The 19,221-nt window shown below is 33.8% G+C and overlaps 1 long non-coding RNA gene and 1 pseudogene across 1 annotated transcript; both read left to right on the forward strand.

Moving 5' to 3' along the window:
• Positions 1 to 4,446: 4,446 nt before the first annotated feature.
• Positions 4,447 to 5,754, forward strand: LOC132269816 (secoisolariciresinol dehydrogenase-like; annotated as a pseudogene).
• Positions 5,755 to 10,740: 4,986 nt separating this feature from the next.
• LOC132270611 (uncharacterized) lies at positions 10,741 to 15,786 on the forward strand. Its single transcript, XR_009469550.1, has 3 exons — positions 10,741 to 10,956; positions 14,785 to 15,123; positions 15,515 to 15,786. It is a non-coding gene; the product is annotated as an uncharacterized LOC132270611 (long non-coding RNA).
• Positions 15,787 to 19,221: the final 3,435 nt, after the last annotated feature.

A 19,221-nucleotide genomic window follows, 5' to 3' on the forward strand; every position in this document is an offset into this window, starting at 1 on the left:
ATTAATTGCAATAAAAGAGCTATGAAGATTTACCATCTCTCCACATATGAAATTTGAAAAAGAAAATCGAATCAAAGGGTAAATAAATAAAATTGGGCCAATATGAAATGGACTAAAAGTGATAAAGATGAAATTTTATGGGTTAATTACAACAACACCCCCTAAGGTTTGGCCTATTAACAGTCATATACAACTTAACTCTTTTTTGAACAAAGACATCTCCTAAGTTTGCAAACTTGAACAATGACACCCCATCTTAAAAAAACAAAGCCAAATATAGCCTTAAGTGACATGAAATGTCTAATATGCCCTAAGATATATTTTAATCCTCACTTAAAATGACTAAACTACCCTCTCATCTCTCTCTCTCTCTCTCGTTTCTCTTTCAGTCCCTCTTTGACCAAACACAGCCTTATGAATAAATATTTGACAAAAAAAATGTGCTCCATAGCTGTCCACCCAAAATGCACGGACGATGAAGAGCTCGGACAAGGTGGTGCCGGCGATGGGCTGTGGTGAAGACTCAGCCGTGATGGTCTGGTTTGTGACGAGATGGCAGCGGCGGTGGACTAGGCCGTGGATGATGGCGAAGGCGGCTTGCGGCTGTGGAGAAGGCGACGACAGTGGAGGAGTCGACCGTGAAGAAGAAGATCGGTTTTGATGGCGGTTCGGATGGTGGGGAGATGGGGAAGGCAGACAACTGGGCATGGGAGACGGGTTGGTTCGGCTAAGAACGGTGGTAGAACTAAATCGTCGTGGATGACTTGCGGCGGCTGCGACTACGGCTGTAGATGAACTGCGGCAGTGCCCGGCGAGACGGATCCGGCTTTGTCGACGGCGGCTTGTGAACCCCGACGTGGAGATGGGCTGGCTGTGAATGGCTTTGGCTGTGAGCTTGCGGATGATGGCAGCGAGCTCTCTCAAACCCTGTACTCTCTCTCTCTAACCTCTCTATGCTCCAAGCAAACGACAGCAAGAATGGAATACGCCGGAAAAAATGGAGTTCAAGCAACCTCAAGCAAAAACTGCAAGTATGCTCCAAGCAAACTTTAATTGTTTTTGGTACTTTAGATATACTATATATACATTTGGAGATCATGCTTCCTAATTCTTTTTCTTCTTTGATATAGTTTACTGAAATAAGCTCTAGTGACATTCATTTGTAACTGATAGCTCTTGATCATATGCACAACACTGGTGATATAATTTCAGACTCTTATATATATACATTACCTTAACTTGGTGCAGGCAATAACTATTAACACTAATGCATGGACTGATGCTGGGCATACTATTAATCAAATTTATGACATTCTTTACATGATGGACCGGGACGACATTCACCTTGGAGTGGGAGGTGAGGGTGGGATTCTTGAAGATGGGACTATACTACCAGATATTGGTGGTCATCTTCCACACACTAAGCACTACCCTTGTTATCTTTTCTGCAATTTTTGTCTCACCCAAACCTTAGCTCCATCTATCTTCAAATTGACTCAATAATCTACATTACACTAACTAAAATATTGGGGCCTTGTTTCTAATAATCAAATAGACCATATGTGACTCACGGAGGGTACTAGATTGCAGCTGTGGATGGCTCGGATGAGGGTGACAGCGGGACGGTGATGAGCTCGGCTGTGGGCTGTGGTGGCTTGATGGACGGCGGAGAAGAAGGGCTCACAGGGAATGAATGGGAAGATGGAAAATTTGGAAGAAGGGTTTTTTTGAATGAGGGTAATTTGGTCATTTTATGTGGTCAAAGGGTAAACATGTACTTTCATCATATTTAGGGTGTTATTGTTTAAATTTGCAAACTTAAGGAGTGTTTTTGTTATAAAAAAAAAAAGCCAAATTATTTATGACCATTAATATAGCAAATCTTAGGAGGTGTCATTGTAATTAACCCAAATTTTATTGCCTTCTTTTCATTAATTTAATGATTGAAAAGAACATAGGTTTTTCAAGGAATGGTCAAATAAAAAATAGACTGCCATACAATCCACTGAAAGTAACATAAAGTCGAATCCGACAGAAAAGATTTCAAATCCATCAAATTGGATCTTGGATTGAACCAAATGATGTATTTGATACATTATTGATAGAATATTAAGTTTTTTTTTTTTTTTTTTTTTTTTTTTTTTTTTTCTCTACATAAAATTATTTGGTAAATTAGTTTCCTAAATAAAAAACGGAGAAATTCTACAGAAAAAACCGCCAAAGCATAGCTTCTTGGTGTTGAAGCGTTATTTAGCATTGTTCTAAGATTTATGGTGCCAAATTGGGATATGTATAAAAAATTATCATAAAGTATGTTTACAATGCATATCACATTCATTACGTAAAAATAAAAATATCATTAAAGTTTTTATTTGATGACAAAATTAAACTCTAAAGTTGACTAATTATCCTTACAGAACCATTTTATAAAATATATATAAATAAATAATTTTGTAAAATGACCGAAAAGAACATTATTGGAGGATACCCCTCATGTACAAAAACCACCCTTAAATTTTTAATTTGGTGCATATAAGTCTTTCTGACAAATTTAAACCCTAAGTTGACTAAATGAACCATTTTATAAAATATATAAAATAAATAATTTTGTAAAATGACCGAAAATGACACTATTGGAGAACTGCGACAATGCACAAGTAGAGATAAAAATAAAAAATAAAAATAAAAGTATAAAAGAAAAGTAAAGATAAAAATAGAAAATAAAAAACAAAAATAAAGTGCAAGCCAAAGAAAACAAATCTGCTCTAAACTTTGAAAACCATTGCACACTGCTATTGGGATTTTTTTCTTTTTTTTTTTCTTTTTTTTTTTTTTTTATTTATGTTTAACAATGTTGGTACAAAAAAAATAATAATAAAGAAAAAAAAAATAGTAAAAAATAGTAAACTGAAATATCAAAAAATTCAAAATTTTGTTCTACAAATTCTCAAAGTTTCAAAATAAAAAGTTTAGAGATACGTATAGAGAAAAAAGTTTTAAACAAAATAATAATATAAGGTAATGTGCAATAACACCTTATAATATGAAATTAGTAGTATATATATCCCTTGGGGATTTTCGGAAAAGTAAAATGGCAAAACAGGTATTATAATACTAATTTATGTCAGATTTCTGATTGATAAATATTTTTGCACAATGTGAAAAGATTAGGGGTATTTTTTACCCACTGTTTCAAATAGGGGGTAAAAGTGCTACGCAAAGTATACTTTTGAAGAGTTTTATACACTTATCCCGCCGAATTGATTACAACAAAGGAAATTAAGGTGAAACAACTTTACAAGATTTTTGTGATTTAATAGTTTAAAAACAGAGCAAAAGAAGATATTTTACTGAAATTTGTAACGGCATGATCTATTTTGTTGATATTATCTATTATATAGGATGCCAATTCTATAAAATAATTGTTCTCCCTTGGAAAAAATTTAATTTCTAAGAAGAAATTTTTTTTGTCAATAGAGACAACGATGGCTGGGCATTTGCTTAACCGTAAAATTGCATGTCACTATATCTTAGTCTTTTCAGATGTGTAATGATGAAAGTATCTGGGTAAACCATTTTAGACACAGTGACAAAGTTTTATTATCCTGGAAAACTTTAATCTTACAAAAATTGACAGCACCTGGGACTTGGCTTTCAACACTCTAGTCTCAACAAGCAAACATCATAAATGGAGTACAGAGGGATAGTTGGTGGCTATACTAACATCCAACTTATTTATATTTATTTCACTTTTCATCCGAATTTAGGAACAAAATTTACTTTATGAATGATAAGTGAAATGAGTATAAACAAATAGGGCGTTCACCGTACCTAATAGCTTAAGCTTTTTAGGTCGTACTAGCATAGCACCCCTGCCTATGATGAAAAAGGCGTTATTGAAATAAGTGGGCTTTATCCTCTGCACAGACTTTCCTTTTCCACAATTTTGGCAGCCATTTTTTCACACTCTGAGCGCAGGGGAAAAGTAGTTTGGCGGCCACTTTTGTTTGTGAAAGTAGCCCATTGCTTTCTGGTGTTGCAGAAAAGGTACTGCCCTTTGATTTCTCATGTTTTCCTCCATGAATGACTTTGGTTCTGTTTAAACAACTGTCCCAATTATAGTAAAAATATTTCTTTATTGATGAGTGCTTTATAATAGTCGCTCCTGATAAATGAAATAAATGAGGTAATCCCACTGAAATGAAAGCGGTAGTACAATTTATAGGTAAATTTTGTGTGTAAAATATTGAGCATGTTTATATTTGGGACTACAGTTAGTTATGATGCTTGTAAATCTGGTTAATATTTTGCTTATATAAATCATATCATAGCTTGGTCATGAGCACCAGTGATATTGCCTAATATTACAAGTTGGGCTAATATTTTCTTAGCTTATAGGTTGGTGTGTGGCTTTGTTTTTCCACAACTTCTACAAAATTTTCAACTATGGCGACTCTCCCAGTACTACCAACTGCCGCAAGAAGGTATGGTCCTCAGATACCCTCATCTTTATTCTTTATTTTATTTTCTTGATAAGCAGATCTTCTTCATTGTTTCTCCCAAATAATACTAATGATCTCCAATTTTAAATCCAAGTCGACGATTCAGTGATCGAAAACATAACATTAGTACTATTTGGGAGAAAACTAAAGAGAAACATTTGAAAAATACTTTTATTCCAAGAGTTGAGGCAGTTACAACATTTAATACACATATTAGTAAACAAATGACTCTTGGACTATGCATGATTTACAGATGCTTGGACTAACCAAAACATGTATCCCTTATTCTAGGAAATATTATTGATTTATAATTGATTAAAATCAAGTTTAATTACCAGCAACAATCTTTAATAGCTTAATAGTTTAAGCTTATAGGTGCTAAATTTCTTTTGCCACTTTTGACTTGACTTCTTAAGAAAAGGGCCCAAAGTTGTTTCATAGACCAGCCATGTTGAATTCTTGATTTGTCATGAATTGTGAAAATTACATTGGAAGGTAAGGTGGCTCTGATCACAGGCGGGTCTGCCGGCATTGGATCCTACACAGCGAAGCTATTCTGCCAACACGGCGCCAAAGTCATGATCGCCGACATCCAAGATGATCTTGGCCATTCAATATGCAGGGAGTTAGGTCCAACTCACGCTTCCTTCCTCCACTGTGACGTCACAAATGAAATAGATGTCAAAAATGCCATTGACAAGTCTGTTGCCAAGCACGGCAAGCTTGACATAATGTTCAACAATGCAGGCATCTTAGGAATAAAAAAAACCCAGCATTCTTGACAACCATACAACTGAATTTGAGAAAATTCTTCGTGTTAGGTCCATTTTTGGGCACCAAGCACGCAGCTCGTGTGATGATACCGGCTTGTAATGGAACCATAATTAACACAGCTAGTGTTTGTTCAGTGATTGGAGGGGTTGCTTCACATGATTATACATGTTCCAAGCATGCATTGCTCGGGCTCACCGGGAACACCGCGGTGGAGCTAGGAAAGTTCGGCAGTCGTGTTAATTGTGTGTCACCTTATGCTGTTCCAACTGCGTTGGCAAGGGAGTTTTTTGAGCTGAAAGATGAGGAATTCAATGATATATATTTAAACCTCAAAGGGGAGTCTCTCAAGTCAGAAGATGTGGCCAAAGCTGTTCTGTATTTGGCTAGTGATGAGTCCAAGTATGTGACCGGCCACAATTTGGTCATTGATGGTGGTTTTACGGTTGTAAATGAATCTTTTTCAATGTTTAATGAATAAGAAATGGTGCTATGTTTTGAGTTGATCAAATTGACAATAGGATAGAGTTTATTTTGATAAGCTTATGTTCTGACAAATTTGCCTTGGAAAGACTTACAAAAATTGACAAGGTCGTGTGACTTAATTTTCTAAACTTGTGTCTAAGCAATCATGATGAAATAGTCAATTGATCAATGAAAAGGTAACTGTATAAGACGTACTTTAGGATACAATGGTTGTTTGCCGCCTTAAAAGGAAAAATGAGCTTCCTCTAAACAGCAGTGCAAGTGACAACCAGCGAGTATCAGTGCCTGAAGATGTTCTGTTTATCCCAGAAGAGCTTCCTCTCAACAACACTCCATGGCAACAATCATCGGTGCCTGAAGGGGCCAAGGCAGATGAGTGCTTTCCCAAGGAGTTTAGGTATAATAATCTTTTGGTTGAACAGATTGATTCTGAATCCGAATCTCTTCGAGAGATTTATAAGAGAGATTTTTCAGGAGGAGGAATCCACGGATCACAAGGTTTGTGTTCTCCACTCACTCCCTTCTGTTTCAAAAATTCTAATGCTTGTTTATGTGAGATATTATTTTGTATTTGGCAATTATCGTAAACAAAATAAGTCCAAGTCGAGTTATAATTCAAGTTACTTGTAATGCAAGTTATCAAGATCGACGACACCATGGAATTGGAAGGTTGTTCAAATATGCCATAACTGAGATCATCACAAAAAGGAAAGAACAACACTTTAGGAAGAAATCTAAAAAGGTTAGGACACGTTCCATACTTGGTATATTTTCCAAAAATTCCAAATCAGTGTTTTTACCAAGTTTTAGCCTTAGGATTCTAGTTTGGCAGACTTGAACCGGTTCAAGCTTTTTGGAACCGGTTCAAGCATCTTCAAAGTTACTTCTATTTTTCACTGCCACACTTGAACCGGTTCCCATATTCCTAAACCGGTTCAAGTTCTTTAGCTTTGCCTTTGAATTAATTATGCCATACTTGAACCAGTTACCAAATTCCTGAACCGGTTCAAGAGTCCTGACAGCTTATGGAAAGTTCAGTTTCTTGTTTCAGATTTCTCTTTTAGTTGGTTTAGAATTGTTCCAAGTCCTATGCACAAATTTTATGATATTTTCAGAGTGACTAGAACATTCTAAAACTCTATATAAACCTTATCATACACATAGGTTTATTCACTGCTTTTGCATTATCAGTTTATTATTCTTAAAAGCCTTATGAAGATTTTTGTCTCAGAAATTCTTAAAGAATTGTCTGTTTGTCTTTTTAAAACACATACACATAAACACATAGTGAGTTTAGAGTTGTGGTGTTCAAATCTTAATCGTGATCATTCAGTTGCATCTACTTCGATCAGACAAAAGCAGATCTACTTCTACATCAAATCCAGGAGTTGAAGAACAGAAGTAAAAGCGCTCACACTTTGAAAAGGTTAGAGTATTCGAGGAGTGTTGTCTGATCTACCTGCTACTCTTCTACAAAAATCAAGCATAAGCCTGAGGTCAAGTTGCTGTTGGACGGGGAGTCGCAAAGCCAGAGGATTGTCAGCATGCAATTGGTGTTTGGTAAAACGATAGGGTGTGATCGAGCCAGAGTCAAAGTTCAGTGTACTTTGTTTCAAGCATACTTGATCGGTTTACTTTGGACTATACAGTCTACGAGATTTTTTCCACGCAAACAGTTGACGTATTTTATCAACTGAGGTTTCCTCGCTAAAATCCTGGTGTCATCTCTAACTTTACTTTGCTTTATTTTATATTACATGATATTAATTTATTAATTGCTAAAATAAAAAAATTTAGAAAAATACAAGATCTGTTTTTAGAATAATCAAAACTTTCTAAATATTCCACTGCGTACGACTCACAAATTGGTATCAGAGCCAATTTCTACACATTGAGTTGATCCTTGTTGGAATGTTTTGTTTTGATTTCAAAATTTGATTTTTAATCAAGTCATATGCGTTGAAAAAAGGTGGTTCTAATCAACGTGGTCCTTTGTTTGAAGGAGATAATTATAATTTTTGAAAATCCAAGATGAGAGTTTATTTGCAAAATTCTGGTAGTAAAACTTGGGCAATAGTTGAATCTGGCTATACACCACCTACAATAGATAAAACTGTGAATGGTAAAGAAGTCAAAGAGTTAAAAGATGCTTTTGTTTTTACTACTATTGAAATTGAGCATAATGATGCTAATGGAAAAGTTTTATATGCAATTATTAATTTTGTTGTTCCATCTGAATATGCTAGAATTTTTTATTGTAAAATTGCTAAAGAAGCTTGAGATATTTTGCAGGTTACTCATGAAGGGACTTCAAAAGTGAAGTTATCCAAAATTCAGATGCTTTCTTATAACTTTGGGAACATCATGATAAAAGAAGATGAATCTTTTTCTAATTTTTATTCTAGTATTCTTGAAATAATTTCTGAACTGCGTCACTTACGAAAAAAAAGTTAGTGATAAGAAAATCCGTGAGAAAATCTTAAGGTTGTTACCTAAAAGATTTTAGATTAGGGTTGAAACCATCACTGAACATTGGGATTTAACTTCCTGTAAAGTTGATGAGGTTGTAGGTTTATTGAAAACCTTTGAGATGCAGAACTTCGATTTAAATCAGAAGGAGAAAAATCTTTCTTTAAAATCAACACAGGTTGAGAATTCTGTGGATGATAACTCTGATGATGATTTTGTTTTTCTGTCAAGACAATTCTCTCAAATCTTGCAAAAGATAACAGAGGAGAAGGAATGGCTACATGGCCAATCCTCAAAATTTTGACAAGACGTCAATTTTAGGTTTAATGAAAAGAAAGTAGAAAAATCAAAAGAAACTGAATTCACTTACTAGAATTATGGTGGCAAAGGTCACACATCCAATATTTGTCCTAGTCCTAGGAAAGAACAAAATAATAGAAATAAAGGAAAAACAATAAAAGTTTCTATATCTGAAAACTCTGCTTTAAGTGATAATGATTCTCCTCATGATGATACTAATGATTTTTCTTATGTCGCTTTTCTTGAAAGAGGTCCTCATGTCGTTACTTTATCTGACTCTGATATTTCAGATAATGAAGACAATCAGGTTCATGATGAACAAGTGCAAGAGACTGAAAATGATGATGAAAGATTGAAGAAGATGGTCAAAGAAACCATGGAAGTCAAACAGGCAATCAATAAGCTAGCAAAGGAACTTATCCAAACAAAAGGAGAGAATGAAGATCTAAGGAAACAGATTGATGAAGACAAGATGAAAGCTTTTGAAAGCAATTCTGTCATCACTGAACTTGAGAAGAAGATCATTATTCTTGAGGATAAGGTAAGTATTGCTAACTTGTTAAAGGAATGTCTTCCTTTGAAAAATGATTATCTTGAAATTGAATTGAAATCTGAAAACGATAAGCTGAAAGGATTCAATATGAGTCAAAATAATTTGAATAAGATAATCAACATGTGAAAGAATGTAAATGATAAAACTAGGTTACGATTTGTTAAAGGTTCATCTAGTGGTCAAGGTAAAACAATTTTTGTTAAACCTGTTGATTTGCCTAAACCATATTTGCCTGAGTCATTGCATTCTGATATGTCTTATATGTCTAAACTATTGCATTGCACTTTCTGTGGTACGACTGGACATAAGTATCACTCATGCTTTCAAAGGAAAAAGAAAAGTCTTCGAAAACTTATTCTCATAATATTCAAGTTAAGAAAAAAGTGTTTTCTAAATAAATAAATAAATAAATAAATAAAATTTTGTGGCACCTAAGTTTTCTAAAGTTGAAAATTTGCCTAAGAAAGAGGTAAAGAATAAGAGAGAATTTCAGGAAGTGAGAATAAAGACTGTGTGGATCAAAAAGACTGATTTAATCAATTTTGTGCCTGTTAAGTCCATGGAACTAGATTCCGAAAGGACTTCACCTTTAAACTGAGTCCTATGAAATTCAGTGATCATGGCTTGTGCTCAAAAGAAAATTTTGTTACTAATGGATCACTTGTTAGGGTTTGGTTAGTGTTTTGAATTTCTGATCATAATCTTCTTGATATACATGTGAAAATTCTTTTAAGGTATTTATGATCTATTTTTGAATGCAAATTGAGATACATGATAATTTGGGTAAAAATAAATTCTTGGTCTGTAATTTATACAATGAAAGATGATTTGCATTGATTAAGGGATTTTTAGATTTGAATCTCTTAAGTTCATAGACTTTTGTGCGCTAGTCCAACTCTGACAAATTTGGTTGAAAATCTTTTGATCTGTTGACTAGGGTTTATTGTTCACAAAAGTTATAAATGCTATTGTCTTAAAAAAAAAATTAAAAAAAAAAATAATAGGAGCTTAAAAATATTTTTGAGAAATATTCAGCTTGAAAAGAAAGAAAATTTTTTTGAAAGTTTCTGAATACTTTGCTAAGGAAAATGCTACCTATTGAGATTTGATCGAAAACTCCCATTAGACTGTGAATTGAAGCTAAAAATTGAGATAAGTTGAGTTGGGGAATTGTTGACTACTCTTTAATGTGAAAACTACCTTACTTAGAAAAATTGCTCAAAATAATTTTATCTTAATACTTTTCGATCAATAAGGTTTAGACAATGATCTATTGAAATTCAACTGGAAATGAATTAGATTAGATTTCACACACACACAAGAACTTGCTAGATTAATTTATAAATTTTTCAGTAAAATTTGCAAGTTTGATTTCATGTTGTGATTACTTTCTAAGATTTGAAATTATTTGAAAAGTCTGTGGAGTCAAATATTTGTTCTCTAAAATATTTTTTAAAAATTCTCTGAAAGGGTTTTGAATCGTGTGTTGCCCGAATGATTTTAATGATTGGTAATTTGTTGTTTTAATTTAAAAAATTAATAAATTCAAAAAATTGAGAAATTCAAAAAGATTTTGATTTTTAGGTCTCTAGATTTTTCTGTGTTGATTTTTTAATCATCGATGCGTTAGAATAATTTCTAGGTAATTCAAAAAAGTTTTTTTTTGTCAGAAAGAACACAAGGTTTCAAAACTATGGGTCTTGAACCGATTCCAAAAGTTGGGAACCAGTTCAAACTATCCACTGGCCTAAAACCAAAGTGGACTGTAGGTCTGGAATCGGTTCCAATGTTTGGGAATCGGTTCAAGGCTTTGGGCATAGGCACTTAAGGCCTGTTGTGCGCACTGTAAAGGCTCTTTGCTCTCTCTTTCTCTAGGTGCGATTTTTGCCCCTTCTTCCTCACATCTCTTATAACTCTCATATACCCACATATATACATCATCTATATATTTTGTTCATCATTCCATAACATATCTTGCATACATGCATATCATTGAGGATTGAAGAACTATTATATGTTGTTGAAGATTAAACTTGAAAAATGGGTTGGAGATTAAAGTTGGAGTGTAGGTTTGAAGAACTTAGAGGATTGGTTAATTGTTTTGATTTTTGGGTTAGTTGAAGCTTCGAATTGTGCTCAGGATTATAAGTTTGCATTGTTGTTAAGTTTTTGGGAGGATTGAAGAGCAAATCAAGCTTTATCTATAAACACCTTTGGCGTTGCACAAAAGGTGTTTGATAAAATTACTGAAAGAGTTTGTAGCTTCAAAACAAGAAGTTGTGTGAATCAAATGGTTCCTAAACCCTCCAAGGAAGCTAAAGGCAAAGGGATTGCACACCCAAAGCCTCCCAAGAGACCCAGAATAAGCATTGACATTCAAGAACCCCAAAAAGGTTCAAATGTTTCAAGAAGAAGGACATTAACTCCTAGAACAACTAACTCGTTTTCTCAAGAGGTACCATCTGGGTATCTATCTGTGTCAACAACAAGAAAGGTTGAATTTGAACTAAGTCACTTCTACAATGAACATGCATGGAATGCTTATATTGACTACTACAAGGATGGTCCAATCAAAACTGATAGGAATGTCAATTTAGATAAGCTTTGTGACATTGCTGGACAAAAGCTTGTGACATACATTGAAACCAACAAATGGTTATTTTTTACCAAGCATGGCAAGAACTACCTTTCTCTGGATATGGTACACTATTTCTATGCCAATATTCAAGAGTTTAAGGATACTTGCTTCATTGTATCAATTTTTGGTATTGATTATATGGTTGATGAAGAAGCTATTCAATCTATCTTGGACCTTCCTGCTAGAGATCAGCTGACTGGATAAGTTCTACCATTAGAAGTCTGTTCTACCATTAGAAGTCTCAGGTCGTGAATTACAGGTGATTGCAGAAAAGATTTGTGTTCCAAATTCTTTAAGGAGTGATGATTACATTCCAGCTCGATTTCTGACAAATAAGGCAGCGTTCTTTAATTTGTTCGCTATAGCTAACCTCGGGTATTTTGGGAAATAGGACAAGATTACTCTCGAGAGAGCGCAAGTTCTATATTTTCTTGCTGATAATGAGACTAATCTACTTGCACCATCAATTGTGCAATTAATGATGGCTCACTTCAAGAAAATCTCGTGCCGAAATTCTTCACTTTTTCCTATGATCATCATGGAGGTTTACAAATTGAAGAATATTTTGATTCCTCCAAGAGTATACCATCAGCGTATTATGACTGAGTTAGACACTAGTGCTCTGAACAAGTCAAAATCAGTCCGGGAAAATGCTAGAAAGGCTAAGAGAGTTGCTGGTAAGGGTTCTTCACAAGCTCCAGAGATTACTCAGTTATTTCCTCCCAAAGGAAATTTTTCTAAAGCAAATGCAAACCGGTTGTATTCTTTTCTGCTTCAGAATCAGTAGACTATCCTTCGGAACCAAGAGATGATGATGGCTGACCTTAGAGATCTCAAACTTAAGGTACGGTAGATGAGAGGATAGTAGTCAGAGGTTCCTACTGAGGATGTTTATAGGCCTGCTCCTCCAGATCTGTCTATGAGAGCTAAGGATGAGGATGGCTATTCAGATAGGGATGAGGATGAGGATGATGAGGAGGCTGAGGAGGATAGTGGAGAAGATTAAAGATGATATTTTTCTAACATAGTGGTTGGGAAGATAATGATGCTGTCTTTTGTGTTTATTTATCATGCATCATGACATCATACACTTATTCACATGGTCATTATTTTTGGATATTCTTGGTATATGCTTTAATAACATGTTTGGCTGTTTTATTTGTTTCTCTTATTTGACTCTATCCTTTGTCAATTTGTTACAAAAAGAGGGAGAACTAATGTGATGTTAAGGGGGAGAATAATTTTTTTTTGGATATTTACTTAAGGGGAAGTTTTTATAAATTTTTATTTATTAAACTTCACTAATAGTTGTTGCTTGATATTGAATAGGAATTTAGGTCAAGCCATATATCCAAGAAGAGAAGAGAACAGTTATATTCCATGTTTTAGCTTTAAACCAATTTGTAATTCACTTTTCTGCTTTGGATAGATTATTCAAATTGTTTTTAGGGTTTTGTCACGAAATTGCCTAAGGGGGAGATTGTGAGATATTTTTTGTATTTGGCAATTATCGTAAACAAAACAAGTCCAAGTCGAGTTATAATTCAAGTTACTTGTAATGAAAGTTATCAAGATCGACGGCACTATGGAATTGGAAGGTTGTTCAAAGATGTCATAATTGAGATCATCACAGAAAGGAAAGAACAACACTTTAGGAAGAAATCTAAAAAGGTTAGAACACGTTCCATACTTGGTATATTTTCCGAAAATTCCAAATCAGTGTTATTACCAAGTTTTAGCCTTAGGATTCAAGTCTGGCAGATTTGAACCGGTTCAAGCTTTTTGGAACCGGTTCAAGCATCTTTAAAGGTGCTTTTATTTTTCACTGCCACACTTGAACCAGTTCCCATATTCCTGAACCGGTTCAAGCTCTTCAGCTTTGCCTTCGAATTAATTCTGCCATACTTGAACCAGTTCCCAAATTCCTAACCCGGTTCAAGAGTCCTGACAGCTTATAGAAAGTTCAGTTTCCTGTTTCAAATTTCTCTCCTAATTGGTCTAGAATTGTTCAAAGTCCTATGCACGAATTTTATCATATTTTCAGAGGGACTAGGACATTATAAAACTCTATATAAACGTTGTCATACACATAGGTTTATTCACGGCTTGCATTATCAGTTTATTATTTTTAAAAGCCTTAAGAAGATTTTTGTTTAAAATATTCTTAAAGAATTGTCTGTTTGTCTTTCTAGAACACATACACATAAACACATAGTGAGTTTAGAGTTGTGGTGTTCAAATCTTGATCGTGATCATTTAGTTGCATCTACATCGATCAGACAAAAACATATCTACTTTTACATCAAATCCAGAAGTTGAAGAACAAAAATAAAAGCGATCACACTTTGAAAGGGTTGGGGCATTCGAGGAGTGTTGTCTGATCTCCCTGCTACTCTTCTACAAAGATCAAGCATAAGCCTGAGATCAAGTCGCTGTTGGACTGGAAGTCGTAAAGCCAGAGGATTGTCAGCAATTGATGTTTGGTACAACGATAGGGTGTGAACCAGAGTCAAAGTTCAGTATACTTTGTTTTAAGTATAGTGGATCGGTTTACTTTGGATTGCACAGTCCACGAGGTTTTTCTCACGCAAACAGTTGATGTATTTTATCAACTGGGGTTTCCTCGTTAAAATCCTAGTGTCTTCTCTAACTTTACTTTGCTTTACTTTATATTATATGATATTAATATATTAATTGCTAAAATACAAAAAGTTAGAAAAATACAAAATCTATTTTTAAAATAATCAAAACTTTCTAAATATTCCGCTGCGTACTGCTCACAGTTTACATTGTTGATTCCTAAATAACTAGACATGAACAGTAGAAACAACATTCCTTAATAGTTTTCTAAATCTTTAGTTTCTTCATTTCTAATGTCTTTATATATATGTATAGTAATGATGTGTTATAAGAATTAATGACTAACTCATTAAAATGACCAAAGACATGTATTGATGATCCAACTCACCAGGTGCAGCTAGCTGCTCGGTAGTTTCTAAACATTTGCAAACATCTAGTGCAAATTAAGCTGAAGATTCTGATCAGTGTGTGTATTTAATTTTCAGGCTTATGAAGTTGAAAAGAGTGTTTTGCTGATATAATGAAGGATGATATAGTCAATCTGAACCGATCTTTCATGTCTACTACTACAACCCCTAATTTTGATCCAATGGATGACCAATCTTTCTTATCTGCAACACCAAATCTTGTTCCGACAGTTGCAATGCCATTGAGCTTGGAGGCGAAGGGGAAAGAGCCTGTAGTTGTGCCTTATTTTGAGGAAAGACCGAAATTGAAGCAACGGAAACTTAACACTTATTATGGTGAGACATCAGAGGTCAACCCTCCGAATCCAGAACAGGGATGAGCGGCCAACATGTATTGTGACTACTTTTGCAGACAAGGTGCGCAAGAGACAGCTCGGACAGACCATATGCTTACTTTTGGTTATGTTAACTTTACTGGTTTTGTTTCTATATTTGTTGGGAGGATCATGGCATGTCAAATGGTTCTCATTAGTTGCCTAGGTATGGGAGAGTTTTGGAATTGCTCTGCTACGTTTTTGGATCATTTGGATCATAACTCATAATGTTATGGCTTGTTTAAACAAATTTTCTTTCGAATATTTAGGTTTTCTATTTATATGTTTTGGTTTTTAAAAAAAAAAATTGTTTATGGGTTTGTGGCAGTTCTGTTGCTGGCTAAATTTGAGGCAGTTGACTAACATACCATTTGGTTCTGACTATTCAAATTTTCTTTTTTAATCCCTTTTTTGTGTGTGGTTATGCCGTTCAGGTTGAAAAGAGGTGGCTCAATTTTTATCACCTTGAGCATTTCCAGAAGCATCGCTATGGTTTTGGAAAAGTTTCGGTTGCTCCATCGGTCACTTCTACATGTGGGCTGCGCCTGTTTTTTGAGACCTGCTTTATAAGGTTTTAGGCTTTTGTCTAGTGTGTAAGAAATTTTTGGGCTTCAGGGTATAGCCTGCTTATTTGCGGATTGTTACATGCATTATTTAAGTTGGTGTAAAGATATAAATTAACTAGTTTGATGTGATTTTGCAGTTGCCTCCATTTGTATTTATAAAAAAGATTTACAAAATATTGAATTAAAATATACAATTCCTATAATCAAGCTATCCAATAGGTAATTTTTACGGTCAAAGGAAAGTAGGGTAAACTATAATGACCTCTCCTAAGGTTTGGCCTAATTACAAATAAATTTGAGGTTTAATCTAATTACAAATAAATTTGAGGTTTGTTTTTTATTATTTGCAAAGATTCCCTATGGCAGGATTTATTGTCAATTTACTTATAATGTTAAAAATATTAAAATATCTAAAAAATGCTAAATGGCTATTTTGGCCCCACATAATTCTTACAATTTCTATGTCAAAATTTATGATGAATTTACTTGTAATGTTAAAAATATTAAAATATATGAGAATGTCAAATGGATAGATCATAAATCAATCTTTACTATTTTAATTTCTACAAATCCTAACTTGACTTTGATATCAATTGTTGGGTTTAAATAAAAATTAGCATGTAAAAATCAAAAATTTATCATGAATTGAAGAGAGGTTTTGGTTATCATACAAACGTACCTAAGTCTCTCTTTCTATTATGAAAACTTAGATATCAATACTTAGAATTAAATCACACCAAATAGGTTGAAAAACCACAATCTAACGGTATAAAATCATATTCTCAATTAGAAAACCAAATTGAAAAGTACAACCCAATCCATTAAATATCAATAATCACATTCCAATTCTATTTTAGAAAACATAATACACAAGACCATAAAATAATTTTTTATTCTATATATATATATATATATATATATATATATATTTCCAACATTTTGCCCCCACATAACTCTTACAATTCACTCCCGAGACTCCCACGTACTCACAAAAACTGATTCTTAATCAATTTGGTGGTGCATTTTAATTGATTGGCTAGGGCGCACCTTATACCTATGCGTATAACTTCTCTGCGATTGACTTGTGGAATCCCGGTATTGAACAATGGTTGGGAATACTGGTATCGAACAATCCGGGGACCACCACGATCCTTTCTTTTTGAAATTCCATTCATTTTTATCAATGTATTGATAACCGTCTGTCAAACAGTTGGCTTCAATGAAAAAAATAAAATGTACCACCTAACAAGGCATTCACGTTTTACTGACTTTATTCAAACGAAATTTATTTCACTTGAAAGGACATGTCTTTGATCTAATTACTACAATGGAAAGAAAAATTAGATCAGTGGGGTTGGGTGATAATTTTGGCGTCAAGTTCTTCGTCATTTAAATTTTGGTACCAAATTGATTAGACTAAAAAGGAAAGGTGACTGGGGGAGTAGTTCACAACTCACATGCTTCAATGAAGTTTGTAGTGTTGTGGACCTATTAATTCCACATCAATTTGATTTGATAGTTGCCCACCCTCGAGAGGTGAAACAATCTTACAAATGATGGTAGAAATTTTACATAAAATTAAAAATAAAAAATAAAAAAACTTGGGCGTAGGTCGGTGTGAGATTGTAAATTCTAAATGAAAGTACAGTTGAAAACCTTTAGAGAGAGAGAGAGAGAGAGAGAGAGAGAGCATTTTTGTGAAAGCAGCCCACTGTTTTCTGCTGTTGCAGGATAGGTATGCCCTTTTTTATTTCTCACGTTTTCCTCAGTGAATGATTTGAGTCTTGTGTTTAACAAACTCCAAGTTGTGATTTAGGTAGTACAGACACTTTAACGAAGAAAATGTACTTGTGTAAGACGCAGATACTTTTTAGATGTGTATTCGACACTTTATATGTGTGAATAAATTAAAATTAATTTTATTATTTCATATACACTTTTCAAATATTTTGCTGACACTTTTCAAATATTTAGCTGACACTTCTCGAACATTTTATCGATACAGACATTTCTAATATAAGTCTACCCATTAATATTAAAAATAATATAAATACTATTATGACAAAATAAAATATTAGTATATATGATATAAAAATCATTATAATATTGACAAAATATCATTTTCTAATTCATTTTAGAGCAACTCTTTGTATAGAAATTATAAATGAATTAAAGTTTTATAATATTATTACTGGATAGATATATCAAAATAAATATTTATATTTATATGTAACGTGTCCACATTGTACTCGGGTTCTACTTTTTTAAAATTTGACCTGTTAATGTATCCGTATCGTATTATATTCGTATCTTGTGTTCGTACTACATAAGTTGTGATGCTTATAAATCTGGTTAACATTTCCTTAGATAAATCATAGCTTGGTGAAATCCGATGGCATTGTTTTTCCACAACTTCTCCAACTATGGTGAGTAATACTATCAACTGCTGCAAGAAAGTATGATCATCAGCTCCTCTAATTTTGTCATAAAAAGCATAGTAAAATCCAATAAACCACCCTTCAGCTATAATCCATGTAGCAAAATATCCCCAAACTAGCACTTTGGTTGCAATTTATCCCATCCGGTGGATTAATTTTGATCGTTAAACAACCCAAGCTTAATTACATGACCATACAACCCTCTTAAAAGCTAAAAGACCATAGTGTCCTATTACCATTAGACACAACCCCAGCCAAACATTCCCCATCATTTAACTCCAATCTTCCCAAAATCCATCATTTACATCAATTCTCTCTTTCTCCATCTTTATCTCTATCTGCATGTATGTATATATTGTTGGGAAACATGCTAGTTTTAAAAACTTTTCGAGGGATTTAAATTCATAAATCTTGATTCATTACATAGAGACAAGTTTCATGCAAAAATAAAACATGATGTATCATTCAATTAAAAGATTAAATACTTACATCAAGGTTTGAGTAAACCTTAGATCTCTCCTCTAAAGTGAATGTTCTCACTTATTGTAGATTCCTTAGCAAGATGCATTCTCCTTGGATCTCCATCTTCTTGGTAATTGTTTTGCCTTTAGGAATCACTCAAATGCCTCCATGAATGACCTTGGATAACTAGGCTTGTGGGAGCCTCAATTAAATGAGAATATAAACCCTAATTTTCTAGAGAGAGAAAATTTATTCCTTTTTTTCTTCTCATCAAAATCACCCCTAAAATATACATAGACCATGTATATTTATAGGTAACATAAAGGTAAAGAAAAGGAAACAACTAATCCTTCTCAATCTCTAATTCACATGTCTCAAATCTAATATGATTCCAATATCAAGTTGGGCTATGAGTGAGAATCCATTGGGCCTATTATTTTATTGGCTACAATAAATTAATGATTGGCCCGGTCCATGGACCCAATTAAATTAATTCATAATTTAATTTCTACTCCACTAAAAGAAATTAATTGAACTCCAATTAAATAATAAATAACCTCTAAGTCAATGTTGCACTTTGACCCCTCTATGCATAATTAGTTATCGGATAAATAATGCCATCAATCCGACTGCTTAATTAATATATATATTTTGGTACCTTTGATTATTTCTGGC

This window comes from Cornus florida, unplaced genomic scaffold (genome assembly GCF_030987335.1).
Source record: "Cornus florida cultivar Cherokee Brave unplaced genomic scaffold, ASM3098733v1 CherokeeBrave_3.0.0_Hap2_Chr08, whole genome shotgun sequence".
In the NCBI taxonomy this organism is placed as follows: Eukaryota; Viridiplantae; Streptophyta; class Magnoliopsida; order Cornales; family Cornaceae; genus Cornus; species Cornus florida.